Source organism: Carassius auratus, chromosome 24, assembly GCF_003368295.1.
Source record: "Carassius auratus strain Wakin chromosome 24, ASM336829v1, whole genome shotgun sequence".
NCBI lineage: Eukaryota > Metazoa > Chordata > Actinopteri > Cypriniformes > Cyprinidae > Carassius > Carassius auratus.
In genome coordinates this window covers 3521960-3534183 of record NC_039266.1, presented here as the reverse complement: position 1 = coordinate 3534183, position 12224 = coordinate 3521960, and the positions used below count along the sequence as shown (strand labels likewise).

The 12224-nt window shown below is 36.5% G+C and overlaps 1 protein-coding gene across 1 annotated transcript in view; it reads right to left on the bottom strand.

Moving 5' to 3' along the window:
- Window positions 1–12224, bottom strand: part of LOC113041848 (elongation of very long chain fatty acids protein 2-like) — a 60190-nt gene that overhangs the window by 31804 nt on the left and 16162 nt on the right. The window lies entirely within an intron of this gene.

The following is a 12224-nucleotide window of genomic DNA, read 5'->3' as shown; positions in this document are numbered from 1 at the left end:
CCAACAGTCTTGAAGGCGTTCCCAGAGATGCTTAGCACTTGTTGGCCCTTTTGCCTTCACTCTGCGGTCCAGCTAACCCCAAACCATCTTGATTGGGTTCAGGTCCGGTGACTGTGGAGGCCAGGTCTTCTGGCGCAGCACCCCATCACTCTCCTTCTTGGTCAAATAGCCCTTACACAGCCTGGAGGTGTGTTTGGGGTCATTGTCCTGTTGAAAAATAAATGGTCCAACGAAACGCAAACTGGATGGAATAGCATGCCACTGCAAGATGCTGTGCTAGCCATGCTGGTTCAGTATGCCTTCAGTTTTGTATAAATCCCCAACAGTGTCACCAGCAAAGCACCCCCACACCATCACACCTCCTCCTCCATGCTTCACGGTGGGAACCAGGCATGTGGAGTCCATCCGTTCACCTTTTCTGCGTCGCAAAAAGACACGGTGGTTGGAACCAAAGATCTCAAATTTGGACTCATCAGACCAAAGCACAGATTTCCACTGGTCTAATGTCCATTCCTTGTGTTCTTTAGCCCAAACAAGTCTCTTCTGCTTGTTGCCTTTCTTAAGCAGTGGTTTCCTAGCAGATATTCTACCATGAAGGCCTGATTCACAGTCTCCTCTTAACAATTTTTCTAGAGATGTGTCTGCTGCTAGAACTCCGTGTGCCATTGACCTGGTCTCTAGTCTGAGCTGCTGTTAACCTGCGATTTCTGAGGCTGGTGACTCGGATGAACTTATCCTTCGCAGCAGAGGTGACTCTTGGTCTTCCTTTCCTGGGGCGGTCCGCATGTGAGCCAGTTTCTTTGTAGCGCTTGATGGTTTTTGTGACTGCAATTGGGGACACTTTCAAAGTTTTCCCAATTTTTCGGACTGACTGACCTTCATTTCTTAAAGTAATGATGGCCACTCGTTTTCCTGTACTTATGTGCTTTTTTCTTGCCATAATACAAATTCTAACAGTCTATTCAGTGGGACTCTCAGCTATGTATCAACCTGACTTCTGCACAACACTACTGATTGTCCCAACCCCATTTATAAGGCAAGAAATCACACTTATTAAACCTGACAGGGCACACCTGTGAAGTGAAAACCATTTCAGGTGACTACCTCTTGAAGCTCATCAAGAGAATGCCAAGAGTGTGAAAAGCAGTAATCAAAGCAAAAGGTGGCTACTTTGAAGAACCTACAATATGACATATTTTCAGTTGTTTCACACTTTTTTGTTATGTATATAATTCCACAGTTTTGTTAATTCATAGTTTTGATGCCTTCAGTGTGACTCTACAATTTTCATTTTCAAATAAAGAAAACTCTTTGAATGAGAAGGTGTGTCCAAACTTTTGGTCTGTACTATATATATATATATATATATATATATATATATATATAATTTCTTAAAGGGTTAGTTCAACCGAGAATGAAAATTTGTCCATCTCACCCTCGAAGCATCCTAGGTTTATGTGACTTTCCTCATTCAGAATAATCCAATTAAAATTATATTAAAAATTGTCCTTGCTCTTCCAAGCCTTTCCATGTGGGTAAGCAAGTGTTTGTTATCAACTGTTCAAAAGACGTGGAATAAAATGTGTGTATCTGTAAAAAAACGTCCCTCACACAGCCCCTTGGGGGGTGAATAAAGGCCCCCTGTAGCGAACCAATGCATTTTTATAAGATAAATATCCAGATTTCAAATGAATAAACACTTTTTTTTTTTCACTTCTGCTGACTTGCAGGTGGATGTTGTAGTTCGTCAGCAGTGCTAGTGATGCGTGTGGAGAGAGTACAAAATAAAATGCTGATCATGAATTAGAAGCACAAAACAAGGATTTGTACAGAAAAAAGTCCGAGGATTTTTAAATAAGCCAAGAGAAGACTGGGTTTACTTTGCTCCAACATTTCCCAAAGGTGTGCGCATGTGCAATTATTAAATCTTCTGAATAGTTCACAAAAAACACCCCCATTGAAAGGCTTGGAAAAGCGAGGAAATTTTTTTTTATATAACTTTGAATGGATTATTATGAAAGAGGAAAGTCACACACCTAGGATGCTTAGAGTGTGAGTAGAAGATGGACAAATTTTAATTTGCGAGCAAACTAACCCTTTAAGGTTAGTTAGTGTTAGTAGTCCTCCATACAGGAGGCGTCTTGAAGCTGTCAGTACCAACAAAGACTTTTGTGTGAAGTATTACATTTCAGAAGTTCAATACTTTTTCTCTGTGTCATTTAATTTTATTACACAACTTAATTTCTGAACTGATTTGTTTTATTTTCATTGTATGTATCGATTATTTGGGATGTTACTGACATCTGGTGAAAATGTAATGTCAATCGCACCTTTAGAAATATATTTAATGACAAAAATTGTGACATGTTCAATACTTATTTTACCCGCTGTACTGATAAAATGCAGTACAGTACAAAGTTCTCTAGTTATCTAAGTGCTATTAAGAAAGGTGATACAAGTGATATTGTGACACAACAGAGATTCTAACCAAACTGATTATGGACTATTTCACAAGATCTGAATCCAAGTAACCTTTTTACACAAAGTTCAAGACTGCTACCTTGCACAATTCTGAGGGTACGTATTAAACTGTTTATGCAAGGTTAATATATAATATATATTATAAATAATTATAAATATTGTATTTAAAATATTTTTCATATATATATTTTATCATACGTATTACGTGCATACAGGGTTAGATTTACAATTAGGTTAATCTGTGCTTCTAGGTATCTTCCCTTTTTGTGCTTGCAGACAAAGCAGCTCATCTAAATTGCTAAATTGTGCAGCATGAGAGGAAGTAGTAGAGGGGAATGCACGTATGTATCTAAGATAGACTAACGGCAAGTCCAACCATCTTGCTCGCCAATGTATGCCTGACAAAAAAATTAAAATTGAGCACGTACTGAGATCTGCCCAGCGGAGTGTCAAAGAATACTTTGTATTTATATTTACAGAGATGTGGCTCAACAACAACATTCCAGACTACACTCTTCAGCTCGATTGGCTAACATGACCTACATCAGTGATGCTTAGTCCCATGATGCTGTGTTAGTCTGTGGACACTGTTCAGACCGGTGGAGTTTATAATCATCAAGTGCCGACCTTTCTACATTCCGAGGGAATTCACAGTTACATTCTTCCCAGCTCTAACAACAATGACAGGAACAAGGCACTCAGCGAACTCTACCATATCTTCAGAGAGCAACAGGCAGCTCATCCAGACATATTTCTCCCCCCACCCTGATCAGCTTCTCCAACCACTTCATTGTTATGCTAAAGCCAGCATACAGACCAAGAGTGGATGTCACCAAACCACTTTAAAGACAGGTACAGTGCAGACCAAAAGTTTGGACACACCTTCTCATTCAAAGAGTTTTCTTTATTTTCATGATTATGAAAATTGTAGAGTCACCCTGAAGGCATCAAGGGCTATTTGACCAAGAAGGAGAGTGATGGGGTGCTGCACCAGATGACCTGGCCTCCACAGTCACCGGAGCTGAACCCAATCGAGATGGTTTAGGGGTGAGCTGGACAGCAGACAGAAGGCAAAAGGGCCAACAAGTGCTAAGCATCTATCGGGAAAATCCTTCAAGACTGTTGGAAGACCATTTCAGGTGACTACCTCTTGAAGCTCATCAAGAGAATGCCAAGAGTGTGCAAACCAGTAATCAATGCAAAAGGTGGCTACTTTGAAGAACCTAGAATATTACATATTTTCAGTTGTTTCACACTTTTTTGTTATGTACATAATTCCATATATAATTCCACATATGTTAATTCATAGTTTTGATGCCTTCAGTGTGAATCTACAATTTTCATAGTCATGAAAATAAAGAAAACTCTTTGAATTGTAGGTGTGTCCAAACTTTTGGTCTGTACTGTATGTGTGTGGCCAGATGGTGACTCCTCAGCACTTCAGGTCTGCTTGCCACCACAGACTAGGACATGTTATAGCAGGCAGCAACTTAACAACCATCACACTAATAGTCACTGCCTACTTATCCAAATGCATCGATGATGTAACTGTAAACAGGACCATCACCACACAAGCTAATCAAAAGTCATGGTTGACAGGGGAGGTCCACAACCTACTGAGGGCATGGAATGTTGCCTTGAGACGATGATGAAGAAGGCCTGAGAAGAGCTAGGGCCAATCTGTCATGGGGCATCATTAGTGGTTTAAGCTGGTCCTGAGCAGAAGCTAACCTGCTTAGGACCAACACATGGCCACCTTAGACCAGCTTATAAACAGCTCAGAACCAGATTAAACTTGCTCAAACCAGTTTCCGTGCTTCAAAACATACTTAACCAGCATACAGTATGTTGTTTTTTTCAACAGGGTGAGAGGATGTTCCAGAGCCTCTAGGCTCGAACCACTAGACTGAAGAACAGCTTCATCCACCAGGCTGTTAGGAAGTTGAACTCTCTCCCCTCTCTGCCCTCTGCCCTCAGGTGCAGTGAAATGTAACTCCCCACCTCCAAACACACACACACACACACACACACACACACAATGTACCAGCCAGTTTTACAACTGTTACTCTCTAGTTTGAATATTGTTTGCACTGCAATGTAAATATATTGAAACTCTCACGAACCATAATGTCTTTATTGTACTTAATGTATCTTATTTAAAAATAATAATGATAAATAAAATAATTAATAAATAGCAATAAAATATGAATAAAATAATAAATAAGTAAATTTTTATTTGACCCTCTAAATCTAGCACTCTCTATTCTAGCACTCTAGTATGGATGACCAATCCTGCAGAAATTAAAAATAAACAAATAAATAAATATATAGATAAATAAATAAATGTAATAAAAGAAAAATAATAAATAAATGATGTGATAAAAACAAAAATAATTCATTTGAAATAAAATGTAATCCTGGATTATATTGTAAATGACTTTTGGTCCTTTATACATTTATTTTATTCTTTTTAACATTTATTTACTTATACTTTCATTAATTTTTATATTTTAATTAATTAATTTATTTTAAATGTATTTATTCATCCATTTATTTATTACCACATATATTTATTTCAGAATTTATTTATTTATTTGTTTATTTTTACTTTTCCACGTGAAACATGGAAATGAGGGAGGAGGTCCTTGTGGATCACCGGTGAATCATTGGTTTAGAGCTCACGCTTCAGAGTTTGAGAGTTGGATGTGCCAGATCGACTGGAGAGATCCAATATATTTTCACAGATTCCCATTTATTATGTTTAATTATTTAATAGCGACTGAATTCAGTTACTTACATAATTAAGCCTGGAACCATCAAGTTGATGACGACTCTAGAAACACTCGGTGAAGGTATTTACGGCGTGTGTTCATTTTGTAATTACAGAGAAGATCTTCACTCCCAAAAACATTGTGAGCACAAGTTTATCGTAAACCAGTTATACCTAAGGTCGCTACGGTCTACTCACAATGCTTTTTGGAAACGCGACCCACTGGCATAAAGTTGGCTTGATTTTAGAAGCTCGGTATTTGCAAATTCAGGGACCATCTCTAGTTAAATACATTAGTAGCTATACAGTACATGTTTCTTGCGCCAATAGCATTTTAAGAGAATAGCTTACAGTCACAAAAACAACTGTAAAGTGTTCTTTTACGGGTCAGGTATATTCAGTAATCAGTTAGATATGATTTGAGTTTATTTTACAAATATACAAAAATCGAACACATATACCAATCTCGTATGTAACCTTAGAGATGGTCTCTAAACTTAGCAAATATCAAGCATCTAGCGCAAAAACCAACTTAATGCCAGTGGATCGCGTTTCGAAAAAGCATAGTGAGCCTGAGTAGACTGGAGACATTTAGTGCAACTGGTTTTATGATAACCTTATGCTCACAATGTTTTTGGGAGTCTTTTCTCTGTGATTACAAACTTAAGACAAGCCTTAAAAACCTCCACAGAGTGTCTAGAGGTGTCATAGATGTGACTAAGGGAATAAGTAACTGAATTAAGTCACAATAAAATAATTATAAATAATAATGTGAATCTGTGAAAATATACTGGATCTCTCCAGTTTATCTGGCACAACTATAGACTAAAACATGGGGTACAACACATTCGCAATTCGGATGCTTTTGCGTGAGCTCTCAACCAATGATTCACCAGCGATCCACAAGGACTGCCTCCCTCATTTCCATGTTGCACATGGAAAAGTAAAAATAAATAAATACATGTGGGAATATATAATATGTATGGAAATACATATAATAAATAAATGCAAGAATAAATACATTAAAAAATAAATAAATAAATTACATATAAAATGAATGAAAAGTATAAGTAAATAAAAGTTAAAAAGAATAAAAATAAATGTAAAAAAATACTTAAAGGAAAAAAGTATTTTAAAGTATAAATTCGGGATTAAATTATATTACAAATGAACTATTTTTTTTTTTTTTATCACATCATTTATTTTTCCTTTTATTACATATATATATATATATATATATATATATATATATATATATATATATATATATATATATATATATATATATATATATATATATATATATATTCATTCATGTATTTTTAATTTCTGCAGGTTTAGTCCTACACAACTTAGACTTGCACCCTATTAATTTACTGTTTTTTTTTCTTAATAAAATAAAAATACTAGCTTCTCTATTCTTTTTTTTGTATTCTATGTTCTTTGTATTTATTATACAATTAAAGGTGCTGTATGTAGAATTGAAACTCAAAAATTTAAAGGCAGGAAGGCATCAAGGCACATCCGAAACCAAATTCTGTTTTACTTCCTGCCTCCAGAGGTACCTTCTTCTGAACGAATTTTGAAGGCAGCATATATGTATCCTTCGCTGCCTTTGATATCCCACAATCCTATGTGTTCCTTTCCCTGCCGGTTGAGCTAAAAAATTAAGATGGAGTCCGAAAGTTGCGTTTGGTGTTCAGTTTGTGTGTAAATGTATATTTCTGACTTTTTTGCACCTTTGATGTTATTTCTAGTGAGAAATCAGTTTTATAGTAATTAAATATTTGTATCGTTATCAGCAAAACTCATTCTATTTTGTTGTAGATAATTAGACCGTTACACTGCCAAAATCAGTTTCATGAGGTGCTTTCATGCAAAAATGCTATCATTGCCTCATACTCAGAGGTGGAAAGTAACGAATTTAATTTTGTTGAATTTACTCTTGTTGCTGTAATAGAGTATATTTTGTGTGTGTGTGTATATTTCTACTTTTTAAAGTTATTTTTTATCTGTAATTTAATTGTTACTTAAGTATATTTTGTTTGAAGTATTGCTTTTCATGGGGGACAAAGAGATTTAAGTGGAGCTAGCGCATTGCGTGTACACAAGGCACTCCTCTGATCACACTAAACCATGGGTTTTCATCTTTAAACTGTTGTGGTACACAGACAGGGAGCTCATTTTGTGGGCTGCCAGACTTCAAGCCCTGGTGAAAACATCCGACAGAGCAACAATGTCTTTTCTTTCCAGATTTTTCTCCTTTCACCACAAAAAGAATAAGTGTATTTGCAGAAATGAGAGAAGCTGGCATCCAGAATTCCCTTCTTTATCCTGCAACTCTGAAGGTCATTCTCAATCAAGGTGAACCTAAAATGCTATACTCCCCTGAAGAAGCAAGAGTTTTTCTCAGATCCCGTTCATCCACCAACTCTCAGTGAACTTCAGTTGGGCATTTACTGTCTGAGAAGTCTCTTTTACTGTACACTTTAATATTCTCTTCTTAATTCATAGTTACTAGAAGTTTTCATTGAGCATACAGTATTGCTTACTGATTGTTATTTAGTTTTATTTTTATTGTTTTATTCCACCTTTCTCTCTCTCTCTCTCTCTCTCTCTCTCTCTCTCTCTCTCTCTTTTAAATAGAATTATAATGTAACTTTTGCTGAATTAATTTGCAGCCATGAATGAGCACATGTTGGAAACAAAAGCACTGAATTGAATTCTCTCTCTGTTGTCTCATCGTTAGTCTCGAGAAGTTGGAGTCACACCGATAATCCATCAATATCCTCTTCCAACAAAAGACATAACTTTGCATGAGTTAAATAATACAGCCATGAATGAGAGCATGTTGAAAAAAAAAAAAACCCCGCTGATTTTAACTCACTCTCTGTTGTAAATTTGCTCCATTATTAGTCTCATGAAGCCGATTTCATGTTGATGTGACTGATGCTCAGAAAATGCTCCAGCATGGCCACTGCATGTAACTTTTAACAAGATTCACAAGATTCACTCACTGTATTAACATTTACTATATAACCATAATTTTGCGAATAAACGTCTAAATAAATACAACTCTATGGAAATGTATTATTTATTATCACCGCAAGCGATCACAGTTTGAGTATAGTTATGTGTAACTGCATAGATAAACCACACTTTAAACATTATTAATAATGTTCAACATTCCAGTTGAGAAATGCTATAAAATACAATTTTTTGTTTGTTATATTCCAATATTCCTGAGAATATTATTCAGTGAATTAACATTATCCAGTGAATTATTCTTGACTCTAGCAATTAAACATCTTTTAACTCTACTAAAACAGTAGTTTAAAATGAAGTTGATATGACTCCTGCCCTTTATTTTCTCCATTTAAAAACATTAGATATTCTAATTTTTTTTTTTTGCTAATTGTTAATATTAGTGTTGTTGCTGTTGATGTTTATAATATATATATATATATATATATATATATATATATATATATATATATATATATATATATATATATATTAGGGGTGTAACGATACGCGTATTCGTATTGAACCGTTCGGTACGAGGCTTTCGGTTCGATACGCATTATGTACGGAACAGTTCGTTGGACTAATTAATTATATTAAAAAAAAAAAAAAAAAAAAAAAGAGAAATATAATGATATGCGTTCAACAAGGTAGCCCAATAACCCAAACGAAGTAACAGGCAACGCCCCTGACACCCTGGAAGAAGAAAAAAATACCAACTTAAAGGCTGGTTCACATGGGACGATTTTAAAATTGTCGGCCGATTTTCCAAACCTGAGAATCGGGGCTAAAATCGGCCTAATTATCCTGCCTTATATGTTTATGTTAAGCTACTCAGTCAGGCGCTCGCTCACTCAGTACGCACTGAGTGAGCGAGCAGTTCATGCACGGTACGCGGTGGCCAATGCGTTTAACAGACCAGAAATAGAAGATCCTCCAATAACCAACAGGTCTGGTGTTTGGGTGCACTTTGGATTCCCTTTAAGCTATAATGGTGATGGCAAGAGAGTGGTGGAAAAAAACAACAACGGTATGTCGCATCTGCTACATGACAATAGGGTACACCAGCGGGAATACACAAAAAAAAAAAAAAAAAAAACACCAGCGGGAATACTTGAAACATGTCAACTCATTTACGCCGACATCACCTTATTGTGTCAGTATCTGGGAAAAGACGAAAAAAAGGAGAAACATACACGCAACAAACTATCCCCGCAGCATTTAGACACAGGTACACCATTATAGCTTACAGGGAATCCAAAGTGCACCCAAACACCAGACCTGTTGGTTATTGGAGGATCTTCTATTTTTGGTCTGTTAAATGCATTAGACATTTTGCAACGAGCCTTCAGCGCGTGCTGAGTTAGCGAGCGCCTTAGGGGCCGTTCACATATCGCGCCTAAAAACGCGCGAAAAACGCTAGGCGCGTCTTTCTTCTCCTTTCCAAAGCGCTCGGGCAGAAGTGCCCCTGAGGCGTCTGCCTTTGCTAAGCAACAATGACGTGCTCTCTCCATGAGATGCGGAAATTTCAGCAAAGGATAAATGGATTTGCAGCTCTAAAAATCGCCTGCAGTAGGTCTGCTACTAAATTTATTTCAAAATTGCAATCCATATACAACTATGATCAGCTGTTCCTTCATCGTTTTCAACGTTGTTACGGGAAAGGATGAAGCTGATTGGTTAGTTCTTGTCACATGACCCGCGGTGCGCTTGCGGCATTCTGAAAAGTTGAGATGTTTTTACATTTTGCTGTATCTAAAACGTACCGAACCGAACCGTGACATCAGTGTATCGTATCGAACCGAACCGTGAATTTTGTGAACGTTACACCCCTAATATATATAATGTTTGTTATTGTAATATAAAGATTTACAAATTTAACATGAAATACTAATTTTAAACACTTAACACTTTAAACACAAAAAAAAGGTTGAAAAGAGGAAAAATCAAAGTGAATTATGTTCTTTCTTCACTCAGCCATATATTTACTTTATAACAGTTAATGAATATCGGTTCCGCATATCGGTTATCGGCCACATAAACATGCAATATGAATAATTAATAATTGGTATCAGTATCGGTTATAAAAATATAAATAAATAATATTTAAAAAATCAATATCGGCCACTAGATGGCGATTTAACCCTAAATTGTTACAGAATTAAATATTTTGCAGCCAATTTAGAAATAAATTTGCTGAGTTAATTGTAATTAACCAAGGTTCTGTGAATGATCCCCAAAAACTTTTGAATGCAGTTAAAGGATTTACAAGGAATAACTAAATTTCATATGCCTCAAAAAGCACACCCCAAAAAGATAGTTTACCTGGAATCACAGCTCCAGAATCTGACTAAAGATAATAGTTTCTCAGACAATACACCAAGCAAAATCATGGCGATTAGGTCAGAACTCACTTCATTACTGAGATCCAGGGCAGAACTCCCAAAGAGCTCCCAAAGACCTAAGAAGAATTACTATTTTCAAGGATGTAGACCAAGCCACCTTTCAGCTCTAAGATTACGTAACAGTGAACAGTTTGCTAATATTTCAGCAGTGAAATCCCAATCTGGGCTCATTATGACAGACCCAAAATACATTAATTTCGCCTTCCACACTTTTTATTCTAACCTCTATACTTCTTCTACTGATGGTGACCCAGACTCTTTCGCATTTTTTCTGTCCAACTTTGATTTATCTAGGCCAGTGGTTTTCAAACCCTGGGTCGCGACCCTCGGGTGGGTCGCCAGAATTAAAAAATGGGTCGCCAGTGATTTTTTTTTATTTTTTTTTTTACTAAAATAATTAATTCCGTTTTCTAATCATAATTATAACTTTGAATAGAAGTACACTGAAAAATCATTCAAATACATGCAAAAAAAAGCAAAAAAAACAGCAGCAACACACACACACACACTCGTTCGCTCCATCGGCAGCAACACACACACACACACGTTCGCTCCATCGGCAGCAACAAACACACGCATTAAAGAGTTCAGTGAACATGAGCCTTGTCTTCTGTCACACACACGCACACACTTTCTGTTAATCGTTTTGTTGACATGTCGAGTGTTTTCGGTATTATATTTCGTTTTTTAGACTAATGCTAATTGCTATTATTGGGATATTGTTTGCATACCTGTTGAAGAACTATGAAATAAAAGTGTATATTATTTTAATGTTTAAAAACAATAAATTGTTACATTATTTATACCACCAGAGAAAAAGCTTTATGTGGGCGTTTTTTTCTCCCCTTTTCTGATTTTGCGTTTTTTCTCCCCTTTTCTGATTTCTTTTTTCTTTTTTTTTTTTAATGTAGGATTATTTTTTTCCCAGCCAAACGCTGCGAGCCGGAAATCCCGCACAGTGCCAGAGAACTTTAAGCCCTGCATTTTGTACCCCTCTGTCAATGTGTTCATAATTTTTATTGTTTATAAACAAACCACATCCATCCCCCACACTTTTGAAAAGCTTGCTACGCCCCTGATACCGTCACATCCTATATTCAATTTTGTCAGAGTGTTTGTATTCCTACAAGAGCTGTTCATGTCTTTAATAACAGTAAGCCCTGGTTTAATAATGTAGTGAGAATGCTATGCGAGAAAAAACAGGCTGCTTTTAAGAGTGGTGATATGGTACAATACAAATTACTGAAACATGAATTTCAGAGAGCTGTGTTGAAAGCCAAGGCTTCCTATAAAGCTAAGCTTGAAAATAAACTATATGCAAATGACATCAAAGATATCTGGCGTGGGCTGCAGGACATTACTGACTATAAGATCAAACACCATGCTCCAGTCAGTGACCCTTCTCTTCCTGGGAGGCTTAATGACTTCTACTGTTGTTTTTGATAGTGGAAATCACCTGCCCCCCCTCCCCCCTGCTACAGAGAGCAGGGTGACCCTCCACCCCTTATCTCTAAGCATGATGTAAGAATCTTGCTCCGTCAGCA